The 17,918-nt window shown below is 43.2% G+C and overlaps 1 protein-coding gene across 7 annotated transcripts in view; it reads right to left on the bottom strand.

Moving 5' to 3' along the window:
- fgfrl1a (fibroblast growth factor receptor like 1a) overlaps positions 1–17,918 on the bottom strand; it is a 306,170-nt gene that overhangs the window by 165,737 nt on the left and 122,515 nt on the right. The gene's annotated exons all lie outside the window — the stretch shown is intronic.

Raw genomic sequence — 17,918 nt, 5'->3', positions numbered from 1 at the left:
AAAGTGGTAAACAACAACCGATTTCCACGTTGTGATTTACATGTAATCTCTCTCTCTCTCTCTCTCTCTCTCTCCTCTCTCTCTCTCTCTCTCTCTCTCTCTCTCTCCTCTCTCTCTCCTCTCTCTCTCTCTCTCTCTCTCTCTCCCTCTCTCCTCTCTCTCTCCTCTCTCTCTCTCTCTCTCTCTCTCTCTCCTCTCTCTCTCTCTCTCTCCTCTCTCTCTCTCTCTCTCTCTCTCTCTCTCTCTCTCTCTCTCTCCTCTCTCTCTCTCCTCTCTCTCTCTCGCAAAGGCATTGGATTGCACTCAGGATTAGTTGACTGTTAATCCCTTTAGGGTAACAATGATAGACAATAAATACGACCAGGCCATTGTTGTGTAATTTTCAAGAACAAATTAAATGCCACCTTCAGCAACTTTCTACCCACGCAACTAAACGTAGCCAGAGGCCAATCATTAGGGCCCCCTAGTTCAACAAATTCTACACAGAAAGCAGGTCTGGATAATGCAGCAACAAACAATGCAAGAGTTTTATCCAATAATTGCCTATCATACAAATAAAACTGTTTTCAAACCCACGTCTAACGAGCTTGGCACTCAGTTACTCTAAAAGCAGATGCTTCTCAAGGTGACAGTACTTGCTGTACACTGCTGGCAAGTACTCTCTTAAGAAACTCTCCATTCAATCCAGTGTCCTTGTGTTTTCATCACTTACATTTAAATTCTCTCACATTACAAGATTACATGGAATGATTGTAATCAAGTACCATTCAGGAAAAATAATCTCTTGTGGATAGGGTGGTGAAGAAAGCTTTTGGTATGCTGGCCTATATAAATCAGAGCATTGAGTATAGGAGTTGGGATGTAATGTTAAAATTGTACAAGGCATTGGTGAGGCCAAATTTGGAGTATTGAGTACAGTTCTGGTCACTGAATTATAGGAAAGATGTCAACAAACTATAGAGAGAGTACGGAGGAGATTTACTAGAATGTTACCTGGGTTTCAGCACCTAAGTTACAGAGAAAGGTTGAACAAGTTAGGTCTTTATTCTCTGGAATGTAGAAGGTTGAGGGGGGACTTGATAAAGGTATTTAAAATTATGAGGGGGATAGATAGAGTTGATGTGGATAGGCTTTTTCCATTGAGAGTAGGGGTGATTCAAACAAGAGGACGTGAGTTGAGAGTTAAGGGGCAAAAGTTTAGGGGTAACACGAGGGGAACTTCTTTACTCAGAGAGTGGTAGCTATGTGGAATGAGCATCCAGGTCAAAGTGGTAGAGACAGGTTCGATATTGTCATTTAAAAAAAAATTGGATAGGTATATGGACAGGAAAGGAATGGAGGGGTTATGGGCTGAGTGCAGGTCGGTGGGACTAGGTGAGAGTAAGCATTCAGCACAGACTAGAAGGGCCGAGATGGCCTGTTTCCGTGCTGTAATTGTTATATGGTTATACAAAATCTGTTGGATTATGAAAAGAATAGACAGTATGCTTTAATAATTTTTTCTGTTAACTTTTGTTCTGTTTGGTAAAAAACAAAGGATGAAGCTTCAATCACAGTGGTAGGGAGAAAAATATAAAAATCATATTGAACTGACCCCTTTTCCTCATTGACGTCATCTAGCTGGTTCTTATTCTTCTTAGTCCTACCACAACTACAACTTCACCTATGCTTAGATTTGGCTAAGGGGACCAGCCTCATGGCTTTTCCTCTGCAATTCCTTCATGCCTTGAACATATCTTCCCCTTTACATTTGATACAGATACTGACAGTATTTAGGATGCACAATGACCAAGATATAGTTTGTTTCCAAATCAGAATCATATTTAATATCACCGGCATGCGTCATGAAATTTGGTTGTTTTGTGGCAGCAGTAATAATGTTTAAAATCCATAAATTACAATAATCTATATAAAATTAAGTAGGTAGTGTAAAAGGAGAGCAAAAATAGTGACGTAGTGTTCATGGGTTCATTGTCGAATTCAGAAATTGGATGGTAGAGGGGAAGAAGCTGTCCCTGAAACTTTGAGTGTGTGTCTTCTCCACAATAGTAGCAATGAGAAGAGGGCACGTCCTGGGTGATGGGGTCCTTAATGGCTGATGGCGCTTTCTTGAGGCATCACCTTATGAAGGTGTCCTCGATGCTGGGGAGGTTAGTGCCCATGACGGAGCTGGCTGAGTTTACAACATTCTGCAGCTTTTCCCAGTCTTGTGCAGTGGCCCCTCCATAACAGATGGTGATGCAGCCAGTTAAAATGTTCTCCACTGTACAGCTGTAAAAATTTGTGGGAGTCTTTGGTGACATACAAAAGTCTCCTCAAACTCCTAATAATATATAGCCGCTGTCATGCTTTGTGTAATTGCATCAATATGCTGGACACAGGATAGATCTTCAGAGATATTGACTCCCAGGAACTTGAATCTGTTTATCCTTTCCACCGCTGATCCATCAATGAGTTGAGTACTGATGTCTGTTCCCTCGACTTCCCCTTCTGAAGTCCACAATCAATTCCTTCATCATACAGATGTCGAGTGCAAGGTTGTTGCTGTATCACTACTAAACCAATGATTTATCTTGCTCCTGTATGCCTCCTCATCACTATCTGAAATTCTGACAACAATAGTTGTGTCATCAGTAAATTTGTAGATAGCTGTGCCTAGCTACACAGTTGTGCGCTAAGCAGGCATCCGAGAGGTGCACCAGTGTTGATCGCCAGTGAGGAGAAGATGTTATTCATTTATTCAAATTATATTCATTTTTCAGTTTCATTCGCTCCATTGTAATTTGACAAAGTACTTGCTGAACCTACCTACAAGCTTAGACTTCTTTCTTTAGAGCAAATCATTTTCCATCAGTTTCTTTAAATATTTATTCGTGTTTAGTTTCACCTGCATATAGTTTGCGTAGTTACAGATTCTATTGCAATCATTAATGCAAACTGGGGCCCCAGCAATGAATAATAATTCATTCCATTTGTAAAGGAATTCCACAGAAATAAATATCAGTAGCCAACCTGAAATATTGTGCATCTTTCAGATAAAAAAACAAACCTTGTATGTATTACGACCGTACATGTACTGAGGTGACTGCTTCATTATTGCTACCACAGGAATCTTGTGGCTACAATGTGATGGGGTAGAGATTTACTATGTTTGAACTGATGAAGAGCACCCAGAATCTATCTGGCTCAATATGTAGTTTCAATTTCTTTCTAATACCAGGCTCAAAAATAATAGATAGCCAGTCCTACAAGGAACCGGTTGAACTGACCTATTCCCTCGTTGGATTTTTCATGTACTTTTACCAAATCTAATTTTTTCTTCAGCCATTCAGCACACATGCACCCATTCATGTACATGCACAAACACTTGCTAGCAAGGATATTGCAGTTCAGGCAGGCTTAGTTGACTCTTAATCCCCTTAGGGTTACAACTGATAGGTAATTACTAAAGTAGCCAAGTGGAGTTATTCTTTGCCACAGGTGATGGGCTCCAACCCGTCACTGAGAACACGGCCACAACAGATTATCATATATGATACACGAAACCGCACTGCATCCACAGGATCCTGCAAAATGCACCCCCCTGAACAGATGATAAAAGCAGATTCAGTATTAACTTGCAAATGCAAAACTGGAAAAGAAGTTTGTGTGGAAACTCGCTGGAAAATGGAGAAAGAGCAAAAGCTCTTGGCGCCTAATGATAGCCTTCTCTCACTTCCTTCAATGGTTTCAACCTGCCCCTCAGAGGAATAGATATCTGACGGTTTTTAGTGTCGTAAACCCAGAATGGTTAATGTTTGAAAATTGGAATCTACTGCTACTAAGCAATGAGAAAGAAAATCTAGTTAGTTCTGAAGACAAATGGGAAATCTGTGACCCCAAAGAGTCTATGAACTGCCTCTTACAGAGTATCATCTTGTTAATACAAACCTTGTGAAAAGGGTAACGCCAAAGACATCTGTATCATGGTTAGAGGGCCAGCTCTAAACTTCACTGGAGCTCCATGTTACGCGACTGGGCTGAAATATTTCAAGGGCTAAGGGGAACCGCTTTAGAATGATCTATTTTATGTGCATGATTCTGAGCATCAAATGAATAAAGTTGTAAATATGAGGGGTGCTTTTGCCATATGGGGCAGATAGACCAGCTGCTGTGCTCTACACTGCAGTTAAGAAAAACCAGAGGAATTCAGCTGAAAGAATGGCGTCAGAAACAGAGAATTCGAGAGTCACCAGCAGCCACTTCAAAAGGACACATGTTCTGCGCTGTGTTTGTTAACATACCCACATCCAGGAACGATTACGGTCGACTTGTTTTGACAGTCCTTTATGAAATACTGAACAAGATGAAAAAGTGAGGACCTCCGGGCAGAGTAATTATCCCTCTACAGTTTCAGTGATGCAAGCCATCTGGATGAACATTTACACCAAGCACACATCTACAGTACTTGTAATAAACTCCCTCTCACCAACCCCCACGACCTCACAGCACCCTCCTGCCCTCCACACCTGCCTTTTCTTAACAGCTGATCATTGGCTCCTCCTGACTAAAGAACCCACATTCTGCCACCTCCATTCTCCAGAAATATTCCATCAGCTCTTCACGGGAAGAAGTGTTAAAGAGAATACAGTTCCAAGTATTAAAGGTCCCTCGGTATTTCTGTTTGCTTTGAATATTGGTGTATGTGTTTAAAAGTGCCAAATCACATTGCAAGCCAGAAATTCATGTATACACTAAAGACAGTTTGCCTTTTATCAAAAACAGCAGTAGACTTTGGATTTGCAGTGTGTAACTAGGTAGCAGTGGTCTTTCACCAGAGGGACACAGGTTCAAAGCCAGCTTAGATTAACACAATTTAGTCACTAGCATTTGCAGACTGTGGCCTCCTCTTCTTAATCAAAGTTGTTCCATTTGTAAACAGTACCATTTTATTTACTTTGGCTATGTTTGGATAATTCGATATTTCTCATGCAGACTGTTATCAAGAAGTAAGCGGCATAAGGCCTCTCTGCATTGAGTGTCTGGCAGGTTTAAGGCCGGCCCCAGAAAACACAATCCCGCAGCGCAAGGCAAACCCTGGCTGCGCGCTGATGGAACCGCAGGACCTTGCATCAGTGTTGGAATGGAAACTGAGGCAAAGGGCACCTTCCTCTGCTTAGAGTTACGGTACGGTACCTTTGATGTAGAAAGAATATCGTGGGTGTTTCACCAAAGGCTGGATCATCCACAAACAGACATAGATAGTGATTTGAAGAAACTTTCTCACTGTTGCCTGACGCAGGGTTTCAACCAGGGACAACAACAATTCCTTTTCCCCCCACTGATACTGCTCAGCACACTGAGATCCTCCAATTGTTCACAGAAAATTGAGCATACAGTAGAACACTACAGGCCCTTTGGCTCACCTTTTTAACTTATTCTAGGATCAATCTAATCTTTGCCCCTGACATAGCTTTCCATTTTTCTGTCATCCACGTGCCTAGCACAACCCCAGAATCCTTATAAGAATAGGCTGAGTGACCTCGGCCTTCTTTCCTTGGAGCGATGGAGGATGAGAGGTGACCTGATGGAGGTGTACAAGCTGATGAGAGGCATTGATCGTGTGGATAGTCAGAGGCTTTTTCCCAGGGCTGAAATGGCTGGCATGAGAGGGCACAGTTTTAAGGTGCTGGGGAGTAGGTACAGAGGAGATATCAGGAGTAAGTTTTTTACGCAGAGAGTGGTGAGTGCATGGAATGGGCTGCCGGTGACAGCGGTGGACAGGTACACGGAGCTCAGAAAAATAGAGGGCTACGGGTAAGCCTAGGTAATTTCTAAGTTAAGTACACGTTCCGCACAGCATTGGGGGCTGAAGGGCCTGTATTGTGCTGTAGGTTTTCCATATTTCTATATTTCTGTCTTTCTAATGCAAGGACGTCCTTTAGGACAGAAATGAGAAGGAAGTTCTTTAGCCAGAGATTGGTGAATCTGTGGAATTCATTGCCACAGACCGCTGTGGAGGCCAAGTGATTGGGTATATTTAAATTGGAGATTGATAGGTTCTTGATTAGAACCTAATCAAGAACCTAATCTTCATCAGTCAGTCCGGATCGGGAGCAGCATCTCCAACACCATCACACTGAACACGGGGGCTCCCCAGGGTTGCGTGCTCAGTCCACTGCTGTTCACTCTGCTGACCCACGACTGTGCTGCAACACACAGCTCGAACCATATCATCAAGTTCGCTGATGACACGACTATGGTGGGTCTCATCAGCAAGAACGACGAGTCAGCTTACAGAGAGGAGGTGCAGCAGCTAACGGACTGGTGCAGAGCCAACAACCTGTCTCTTAATGTGAACAAAAGAGATGGTTGTTGACTTCAGGAGGGCACAGAACAACCACTCCCCGCTGAACATCGACAGCTCCTCGGTAGAGATCGTAAAGAGCACCAAATTTCTTGGTGTTCACCTGACGGAGAATCTCACCTGGTCCCTTAACACCAGCTCCATAGCAAAGAAAGCCCAGCAACGTCTCTACTTTTTGCGAAGACTGAGGAAAGTCCATCTTCCACCCACCATCCTCATCACATTCTACAGGGGTTGTATTGAGAACATCCTGAGCAGCTGCATCACTGCCTGGTTCGGAAATTGCACCATCTCGGACCGCAAGACCCTGCAGCGGATAGTGAGGTCAGCTGAGAAGATCATAGGGGTCTCTCTTCCAGCCATCACGGACATTTACACTACATGCTGCATCCGCAAAGGAAACAGCATTATTAAGGACCCCATGCACCCCTCATACAATCTCTTCTCCCTCCTGCCGTCTGGGAAAAGGCTCTGAAGCATTTGGGCTTTCACAACCAGACTATGTAACAGTTTCTTCCCCCAAGCTATCAGACTCCTCAATACCCGAAGCCTGGACTGACACCTTGCCCTACTGTCCTGTTTATTATTTATTGTAATGCCTGCACTGTTGTTGTGCACTTTATGCAGTCCAGTGTAGGTCTGTAGTCTAGTGTAGCTTTCTCTGTGTTGTTTTTTTTACGTAGTTTAGTCTAGTTTTTGTACTGTGTCATGTAACACCATGGTCCTGAAAAATGTTGTCTCATTTTTACTATGCACTTTACCAGCAGTTATGGTCAAAATGACAATAAAAGTGACTTGACTTGACTTAAGAAAGGGTGTCAAAGGTTATGGGGAGAAGGCAGGAAAATGGGGTTGAGAGAAATAATATAAATTAGCCATGATGAAATGGCAGAGGAGACAAATGTCTTAATTCTGCACCTATATCTTATGGTCTTATCAAAGAGTTCCTTAATTGCCCCTAATTTATACGTTTATTACTCCAGATTCCAGCATCTGCAGTTTCTCATGCCTCCTGCACACCACACCTGATGACTGGGTACTTTATAGCCCTAAGAGATTCAAAACTAAGTTCAACAACTTTAGATCACAGTTATTTCTCGACCAATTTTTTTTGTTTCTGAATATGCATCATTTCCACTATCTTTTTTTGCTCTTTACGAAGGACTCAAGAAAGAGAGCAGGTAGTAGGTTACGTAAGCATTCAGTCAGACCAGAACTGATGATGCAAGAGATGCTGGAAATCCAGAGAAACAGACTCAAAATTCTGGAGGAGCTCAGCAGGTCAGTCAGCATCTAAGGAGAGAAATGAGCATTTGGAGTTATGTGCCAAGGAAAGAATGAGGGTAGAATCCAGAATAAAAGGCAGGAGCAGAGGAAAGAGCATGAGCTGCCAGGTGAATGGGGAGGTAGGCGAGTGGGGAGAGGGATGAAAGGGAATGATGTGGAAAGCTGGGAAGTGATGAATGAAAGAGAAAAAGAGCTGAAGAAGAAATCTGATATGAGAGGACAGTAGTTCATGGAAGGAAGGAAATGAGGTGGGAAGCCACAAGGAGGTGATGGACAGATCATGAGGGTGAGGGAAGGGAAGGGAAGAGGTGAGGGGGCCACAGGAAGCAGAGAAAACAAAGGAGGGTGGTAAAGGAAAACAGTGCGGAGTGGTTTCTGGGCATTAGAGAAATCGATGCTGATGCCATCACGCTGGCAACTACCAAGACGTAAGAGGAGGAGTGTCCCCTCCATCCGGCATCTGGCTTCATCGCGGCAACAGAGGAGGCCGCGCACGGACACATCGGTGTGAGAATGGGAAGTGGAATTGAAATTGGTGACTGCAGCAGAAGATGGAGCGAATGTGCTCGAAGAAGCTGTCCCCCAGTCTGCATTGGGTCTGACTGATGTAGCGGATGTAGGATGTAGAATGCATGCAGGCTGCCCCCAGCACATTCTGTTGGCTACTAAAGCAAATGGCACATTGCACTGTCTGCTTCGGAGTCATCAATCTGAATCGGACACTGAGGCTGCACCAGGAGCACAGGATGCATGAGTCTCACCGACGTGCTCACAGGTGCAGTACGGCCTCACTTGGAAGACTGTTTAGGGCCCTGAATAGCAGTGAGGGAGGCGGTGTCGCACTTAACACAGTGCAGGTATATGTGCCGGGAGGACGATCGGTGGGGAGGGACAACCAGAAAAGGGAGTCGTGGAAAGAGCAAACGGCCATAACTGGTCCTATCACAGACTTGTTGCTTTTTTTCCCTCCTCCTTTATTCTGCATCCAAAACTTGTTCATATCTACATTTTCCAATTCATTGGATCATTCACCTAAAACATTATCTCTTTTTATTCCTATAGGTGCTGCCTGGCCTGCTAACAATTTCCTGATATCAGCTCTGGAGGTGCTTGCCATTTTAGTAACTTTACTATACATATGGTTCAGTATCTCTGAGTCTTTTTTTATAAAATAGGGACCAAAATTACATACAGCTTTCTAGGTCTAACCAAATTTTCACGTAAGCTTGCCATTAGATCGTCTTTGGTATCCTCTCCCCAATTTAGGATTAGCTACAAGTCATGAGGGTCTCGTCTTTTGCCTCAGTGCAGTATCATTAATGTGTATGTAACCCATGCTGACTCACCACAGATCTCTGTTCCAGCCCATCAGTGGAATGTCAATTGCTCACTTCACAGCCACCCTTTACTTTCCCAGATTTAGCCAAGTTTCATTCTCCTTAAGAAGTTTGCCTCTTATGCCATGCACAAATAACTTAAATAGAACAGTTGCAGAACCTTTAATCACATCAAAATATATCCTCACCCAATGAGCTTCTGTAGCCGGCAAGGTCTGTCTTTTCATTCAACAGCTCCAGTAAGTTAGTTTGACAAGACCTCCCAGCCTATTCACTCTGTGTCCCTCTTAACAAACCATTCCACAGCTAACCAACTCTCTCATTATTCCTTTCTTCGAGTACTTTTTGATGTCTCGCCCACAACAGATGCTGTGTTGCTAGTACCTAGTTCCTTGCACATTTCCTGCGCTATTTCTTGACGTGAGAAAACAAGAAAATAGGAGCAGGAGAACGTCATTAAACACCTCAAGCCGACCTCACCAATCCATATGAATATGGATAATATACCCAAGGCCTCACTTCCTCTTTGCTGCTAGTTCCCCATGGCCCTCAATTCCCTGAACTATCAAAAGTTGAACGACTTCCTCTTCAAACACCTCCAATGATCTCACCTACACAATCTCCTTGGGTAGAGGATTCCAAAGATTTACCAGTCTCTGCAGAGGTTAGTTATTATAATGCTCAGTTGTGAATCTATGTTGCTCAGAATACACAGAGACATAATGATGCTATGCTGGAGTGTATTGACTGTCTACATCATGGCCTGGTGTGGGGGCACCAATGCCTTTGAATGGAAAATCCCGCAAAAGGTAGTGGATTTGGCCCAGTACATCACGGGTAAAGCCCTCCCAGCCATTGAGCACAACTACAGTACATGTAGAAAGCAGCATCCATCATCAAAGATCCTCACCACCCAGGCCTTGCTCTTTTCTTGCTGCTGCCATCAGGTAGAAGGTACAAGAGCCTCAGGATTCACACCAGGTTTAAAAACAGTTACTATCAGGATCTTGAACAAAAGGGGAAAACTACACTCATCTATTGAGATGTTCCCACAACCAATTATCTCACTTTAAGGACTCTATATCTTGTTATTTCATGTTCTCGTTATTTATAGCTATTTACCTATATTTGCATTTGCACAGTTTGTTGTCTTCTACACTCTATTTGATCTTTCATTGATCCTGTCATACTTGCTATTCTATAGATTTGCTGAGTATGGCTACAGGAAAATGAATCTCAGGATTGTACATAGTAACATAAACAGTATGTACTCTGATAATAAAATTACTTTGAACTTTGAGATTGAATCATACAACACCCATAAGTGTATTACAAAACAAATAAATGATGCTATGCTAGAGAACAATCCTTTCTTTGACTTTATCACTCCAACCATCTATTTCAATATCATGTCATTTCAACCACCTCTCCCAGAAATGTACTTTCCATCTAGTAAGGAGAGATAAGGGCTCTGCCTATCTTATATCCAACACAAATATATTTTCAGCATTCTGGCCGTTCACCAGTCACATGTCATTTACCCTGTGGGATCATTCAATGGATCTAAAGATGAAAAGGATTAGCTTTATTTGTCACATGTACTTTGAAACATCGATTGCGTCGAGGGTGTGCTGGGGCCAGCCCACAAGTGTTTCCATGCTTCTGGTGCCTACGCAGTATGGCCACAGCTTACTAACCCCTAACTCGTATGTTTTTGGAAAGTAGGAGGAAACGAGGGCACGCAGAGGAAATCCACACAGTCACAGGGAGAACTTACAGACAATAGCAGAAATTCAACCCCTATCTTACAGGTTATATTGTTCTGCCAGTTGTTATACTACAACCATCAGGTTTCTGAACCAACTTCCCAACCCTAATCCTACCTCAGCAACAGAACTCTGCCGGACACTTCCTTCCCTACCACGGGTTTCTCTCTGATTGTTCTTCTCTTTGCACTAATGTCTTTGCTTTGCACGACGTTTGCTTTTCACTGTCTGGTTTAACTTTTGTATTATTTTTGTTCCGTGTCAGTCTGAACCCATGTGGCTGCAATGCTGCTGCAAGCAAGTTTTTCATTACACCTGTACCTCACCGAAGCTGTGCACGTGACAATAAACTTGATGACTTGACCCTACATTTTATTGTTTCAACTACCTGTTGTTACTTTGTACCTCGAACAGTAAAATAACAAATAACAAATTCACTTCTTTGGCTTCCTCTCCTTTCCATCCTGCCCTCACGCCCCCCCCCCCCCCATAGGCAACTTGCCTAATTTCCCGTTCCTTTCCACAGTTTAATTGCTAGCCAGGGGAAGACTGCTTTCACTGTTCACATATTGGAAAGGGAATTTTACATAACCACGGACACATGGCTAATGTACCATCGCTGATTCCTCTCCTTGGAGACCAACTGGAGTGACACTGTTTAGGCTAAATTTTATTGTCACATTAAGCACAACTGGGAAGAGGAAATTCCTGGGAAGGTCAAACTGTGTGGACATTTGTTTTTGTGTGGGGATCCGGAGAGCAGGCTGTTACTCCAGCCAACTCCAGCCTTTCATTTCAGTACGCTTCCACTCGATGCCATCTATTTACTTTTCTGTATTTTTCAAAGTCTCGCGAGGAGCATCTTGTTAACACATATTCTCAGTACCATACTGTAATCATTTGGAAGAACTGAACGTGTGATGAGGTGGACCTCAGATAAAATCTTCAGCTATGCACGATCCCTGTGGATTTCCTGATAATGAGGCTGGGCTGTTTTTGATTAACATATCATCTGAGTTTATGTAGCTCTGAAGGAGAACTGGTTCTTGATTAATTGTTTCACAGAGCTGCAGTCTGCCAGGACGAAGAATGAAAGGGACACATTGTGACATCATTACACTGCTGCAGATCCTGACGGAAAAAACGGGACATAATATTAAAAGGGCAAACTCTGTACTGGAAACGTTCTGCTCACAGCTGACAGCTGGTGTCAAATGAACTTTGCCCAACAAGCAGAAGATGCGAAGTCGTTAGTTCAGGTCCACCCTGAACAAAGTTTGCTGAATCAAATGGTTTATTTGACAAGATGTTATCATCACCACAATAATTCACACAACCATTTTTTTTATGGAACAGGTGTCAGAGACCAGAGCAGGGGGCAATTGTAAATTGGAGTGAAAATGCCGCAGTTTAAAGTGGTTTAAAAAAGCTCCTGGATCAAAGGAACACAGAAGCAGCCTTTTAGCTCCTTGTCCTGATCTACTATCCAATTGGATTCTGCTGCCCTAGGCCACATCCCCTGTTACCTTTGCCTAACAAAAACTAATTTAGTTGGGCTAGTTGTTCGACTGATTCCATAATCAGGATGCCTCACAATTTTTGACAGCAAATATTAATATGATTTTGCATAGATGGGCAGAATCCACTCTACTAATTCTATAAGCTCTTTACTAACAGCTGTTTTTGCACTCCTTGTTTCCAATACAGGCAAAGAATCGTCCATAGATTCATTGCATTCCAGCTCACTGTCATGGTTAATCTTCAACCAACTTAATGCAGCGAAAATTGTTTCAAAATTCTCTCTCACTCTTCCTCTCCCTTTCCCTTTCCTCTCTCTCTCTCTCTCCCCTCCCCCTCTCTCCCTCCCTTACCCCTCCCCCTCCCTCCCTCTCTCCCTCTCTCTCCATCTCTCTCTCTATCTCTACTGAAAGCTGGAAATAAAATCATGCCCAGCATTTTATTTCAGATTTTCAGTATTTTCACTATCTGCATTTCTTTAATTTTATCCACAGATGTTGCCATATTTCCTGAGTTTTTCCAGCATTTCCTGGTTATTGACTTTGTATTTCCTTGTTATTGACTTTGTATAACCCTACAATGATGAACGGGAAATTTGAGCTTAACATTTCAGAACCTCCACTTAAAATGCTGCTTTAAGCAGACAAGAAATCAGAGTGCACCCCCTTTCCAAACTAAATATCTTTAGCAAGGTCAATGAATTCATTTAGTGAGTGAGCCCTCCAGGACACGAATCCAATAACATGACCAAAAAATGAATCGAAATTACTTGACCCAAAAATGGACACTTCAAGAGAGCATTGACTTGATGGGCTGAATGGCCTTCATTTGCTACAAGGGAACCCATTGGCTGAACAGTTTCATTCTTCTTCTGTCGCAAGAAGATGGGAAGAAAAGCCTCGGCACAGTGTGCAGAAGTGCCTCCAATGATTCTATGAAAGCAAGACTCATTCACAGTATCTTTTAAATCCTGAGAATCTGCACATTTCACATTTTGAAGTCAGCCCTGCTCTTGTGAAGGAAACATGACAACCAGTTTGTGCGCTGCAACTTCACCCAGCAAGCTCTGTGAAGATGCCAAGGGAACTATTTGTGAAGATCGATAAAACATCAGGTACTGGAGATCTAAATCCACCATGGACGGTCCCAAACCTGACTGCGAAAGGAGAAGGATTGGGCATGGGGCTAGCAACCCATTCCTGTAAAAGCCCAGAGTTACAGGAACACCAGCAGAAGCTTGGAAGGCCCCATCCCTGAGAGAAGAAGTGTCTGCGATGGGCTATAGCTGAGGGTAACTTGAACGACCGGCCAGGACAGAGGACTCTGGTGAGCTGCTGTTGGTGGCCTTTGCCCTCGTAGCAATGATGGACTTAAGTAAGTAAGCAAGCTGGAAATTTGAAAGGTGTTAGAAATATGTTGGGAGATAAACAATGGGTGAAGCAGAAGGTTAACAAGCTTGCTCTTCCTATCCTATCCATGGCCTCTGCTTCCTCTGCAAGGCAACACGCTCAACAGTACAGCATTCCCTTCCTTTCTGCGCCGGAGTATCAGCCTCCGTTTTTGCCTTCGGGGTAAGACTTGACCTCATCACCTTCTCATTCTCAGTCAGGAGTGCTACCCACTTACTAAGGCACGTACCTAAAAGCAATGAGCCATCAACTCCCCAGCACAGTTTCGGATCACGGGGCTGCCGGATAATTTATTGCTCCTGCACTGTGCTCTCAACAGGCTGATTTAGCAAAGGATTATGGGTTAAAGCTGTTAAGACCCTGGCCACGACATCTGATTTCCTCCCTATAAATCTAGATTAACAGTAGGGCTTGTAAATACTGCTGTCTCTCTCCAGAGGCCTGACTGTGGTGGGGGACCACAGAAAAAAAAAGAGCCATCCCTTAAATTCTCAGTGCATCTTTTAGTGAGCTATTTATTATACATGAGGCAAAGCCTGATAAACAGCACCATATGTGATTCAGCTCTCTTTCAACATGCTGCAGCTTGGAGAACAGTTCTAAGTATAATGGTGCAGTGCTTTAATTTTTAATGTGCTGTTGGCTGCCATTTGGTGTTCAAAGACAGTGAAAGATGTCTGCCTAACAAGAAGCAGCTGGGGTGTACACTACAGGGCAGCAGCCAGAGAGTGCCGTGCCGTCTGGGTGAGTTGGCTTTGCGTCTTTAACCAATCTCAATAAACTACTGTACAGATTTTTCCTTGCTGTTATTTTCCACACCTCATGGCGGTGGTGTTTTGGTCTCCCCTCTGCTTTCCCCGTACAGTGGGATTTCTTCAATTTCTAACCCTTTGGGAAGAAGGCAGGAGAATGAAATTGAGAGGGAAAATAAATCAGCCATGGTCGAATGGTACAGCGGACTCGGTGGGCCGAATGGCCTCGTTCTGCTCCTATATGCTACAGCCTTATGGTCTTTATCATCTCAGTGATGCAGCAGAGAAAAAGACAAGTTAGGTCCTAGCCACTGGTACACTGGAGGGAAAGCTGGATCAGGTCCTCATCACTGGTGCACTGGAGGGAAACCCAAGTGAGGTCCCAGACACTGGTGCACTGTAGGAAATCTAGGTTAGTTCCCAACCACTGGTATACTGGATGGGAACTTCATTAGGTCCTCTTCATTGGTCCCTCCCCAGTTTTGAAGACTCACCTCCATAAACAGCTCCGAAGAGAATGAAATATCATCACAAGCCCTGGATGCAACTACTTCCCTGGTTATCTAGGACTGAAGTGCTGGTAATGATCTTAAATCCTACAGAAAATAGTGAATATGGCCCAGTCTGTCACAGGTAAAGCCCATCCTATCATTCAGCACATCTACACAGAGTGCTGTCACAGGAAAGCAGCATCCATTATCAGGGACCCCCACCACCCAGCTCCTGCTCTCTTCTCACTGCTGCCATCAGGAAGAAGACACAGGAGCCTCAGGACTCACATCACCAGGTTCAGGAACAGTTATTACCCTTTAACCACTTCTGAACCAGAGGGGCAACTTCACTCGCCCCATCACTGAACTGTTACCACAATCCCACAATCTAAGGACTCATTTCAAGGATTCTTCATCTCGTGCTCGATATTTATTGTTTATTTATTTCTTATCATCATTTCATTTATTTTTCTTTTTGTATTTGCACAATTTGTTGTCTTTTGCACAGTGGTTGTCTGCCCTGTTGGTGTGGTCTTTCATTGACTCTTTTATGGCTATTGGATTATTGAGTATGCCCACAAGAAAATTAATCTCAGGGTTGCATATGGTGACACATATGTACTTTGATAATAAACTTACTTTGGACTTTGATCTCTAGGATGGCTTGCTTCCACTCCATTGTGTTGACACTGAGGAGACAGACGAGGCCAATGTGGGACCCTCAGACATCTATTACCACAAAAGGTAATGAAGGCCAGACAGCTGAAGAGTGTGGAAGAGGTACACTCTTTCCAGCATTTACTGTGGGCTTCCATGTACTTGTGACTCATGGTCTCATGGGTCTCAATGCTTCTTCTTCACTTTGAGCTGAGATGGAGACAAGGACTCCTGGGAGACAGTGGGGATGTTCTATTACTTCATGGAGGCTTTGAGAACATCTTTCCCTCTGACAACCTGGCGCAGTTTGGAATAACCTGTCTCTTTCAGCTAATGAGCATAAAAAGCACAGGGCCTGCCCAACCTCATACACTGAGTTAATGGAAACCTCAGCAGTGGAGATGTTGCCCTGGGGAGAGGCCAGTGGTGCTGGTCTGCTTAAGCGTCAGAGAATTTGGAGAGTTATTTGGTATTTCTCTAGTGCTTTGAAGTGCCTACTATAGGTAGTCCAAAGCTAAGAACCATACAGGAGGACAGGTACCATGTCAACACACAAAAAGCTGGAACAATTCAGCAGGTCAAGAAGCATCTATAGAGGGAAATGGACATCAATACTTCAAGTCAAGTCTCTTCATCTAAACCTATCTGCTCTGTAGACCAGGTGTTTTGTGCCAGTTCTGAAGTTTCAACCTTTAGTCACTCTTTTCCTCAGTAATGAATGTAGAAGTAACTCCATATAAAGCATTGGAAGGAAAAGTATGAAAATATTAAATGCAGAAAACAGTTTCATCTACTGTTTGATGTGTGATGTGGAGATTTGTGTACATTCTTGCTCTTCATATCTAAGGAGAAATATTCCTGGCCAGTCTAACCAGGAAGCTTTGGGATATCACAGGATTCATCTCTGGGATGACATTATTATTGAGAGAAAAGGCTAAGTAGAATGGACATACTTTCTCTAAAGTGTAAAGAAATATACAAAGTCCATTGAAGTTTATAAAATTCTCAAAGAACTTAAAAAATTAAAGGACAGTCCCTTGACTGAAGAATCCAAAATGAGGGAGGATAATTTCAGAATAATGACTCAGCCGCAGAGTCTGGGATGTGAAGGAATTTCTCTGAAAAGTACAAGGCTACTCCAGTGGGCTGGACGGGTTTAGTCACTGAGGTTATTCAAAAGGAGATTGTTAAATTTCTGGGTTTTATAGGAATTGAGGGTTATTGGGAAATGCTGGAAAGGGAGGCTCAGGTAAAAGTTCAGCTGCGGTCTAAATGAATGGCAGAACTGTCACAAAGGGCCAGATGACCTATTCTTGCTCTTATATCTTGTGACTTCATGTCTCTCTTGACTAGACAGCCCAGAAACTCCGAAGCATCATTTCAGATTAATGGCTCAGCCACACAGAACTGAGGTGAGAAGGAAGATTTTTTACTGAAAAAGTTGCAAATCCTCAGACGGCCCTGCCCCAGACAGCTGTGGGGATTCAGCTGTTGACAATGTACATTGAGTCTAAGAAATATTAGGGCCAGTCATGGAATAAAAGCTAGTGGGGATGGGGCTGAAAAGATGAGTTATTGAAGTTTAACTATAATCTTCTAAAATGATGGAAGAGACCCAATGGTCTAGTGCTGCTCCTAATACTTGCCATATTGGATTGATCTAATAAGAAGGAAAACCTTGTACTTCTATAGAGCAATCTCTGGATGTACCAAAACACTTTACAATCGGTTAGATATAATCACCAATGCTGGATAAGCAGTAGCCAATTTACACATAGCAAGATCCCACAAACAGCACTGTGAGAATGTCAAGTTAATCTGCCTTTTTCACTGATATTGACTCAGGGTTAATGGGTATAATTTCCCTGCTCCCTCTTAAGCTACTGCCATAGGGTCCTCCACACAAATCTGAGGGGAATGACAGTCTACGGTTTGATTTTCCTTCTGAAAGAATGTTCCCTGCAATAGTACATTAGTGTGCTCGATTCTGCACTGGTACCTCAAGCCCTGGATGAAGTGCTCAAGTCTCTGAAGTCGGACTTGAGTCCATAACCCCCTGAGCCAGATGTGTGAAAGTTTTCACCTGAGCCACAGCTAACACCAGTCATAGTGGTTAAGGCGATGAAAGTTGACAGGGAGAGTGTTGGAGTCCTTTAGAAAAACGTCACTGATTTAAAACTGGATCTTGATTATTGGAAGGATATGTTGTGAAATGCTTCCTCAAAGGGCAGCTGCAACCACCTCTCCTCTAACCAACCCCTAAATGTCTGCTGAGGAAAAGAAATTCAAAACATAGTTGATAGATCTTTATTCAGAAAGGTGTTGATTAAAGGAAATGTAACCAAAGCAGGTAAA

Source organism: Hemitrygon akajei, chromosome 4 (assembly GCF_048418815.1).
Source record: "Hemitrygon akajei chromosome 4, sHemAka1.3, whole genome shotgun sequence".
In the NCBI taxonomy this organism is placed as follows: Eukaryota; Metazoa; Chordata; class Chondrichthyes; order Myliobatiformes; family Dasyatidae; genus Hemitrygon; species Hemitrygon akajei.
Note: the sequence above shows the minus strand (reverse complement) of the source record. Positions and strands in the feature narration are given on the sequence as shown.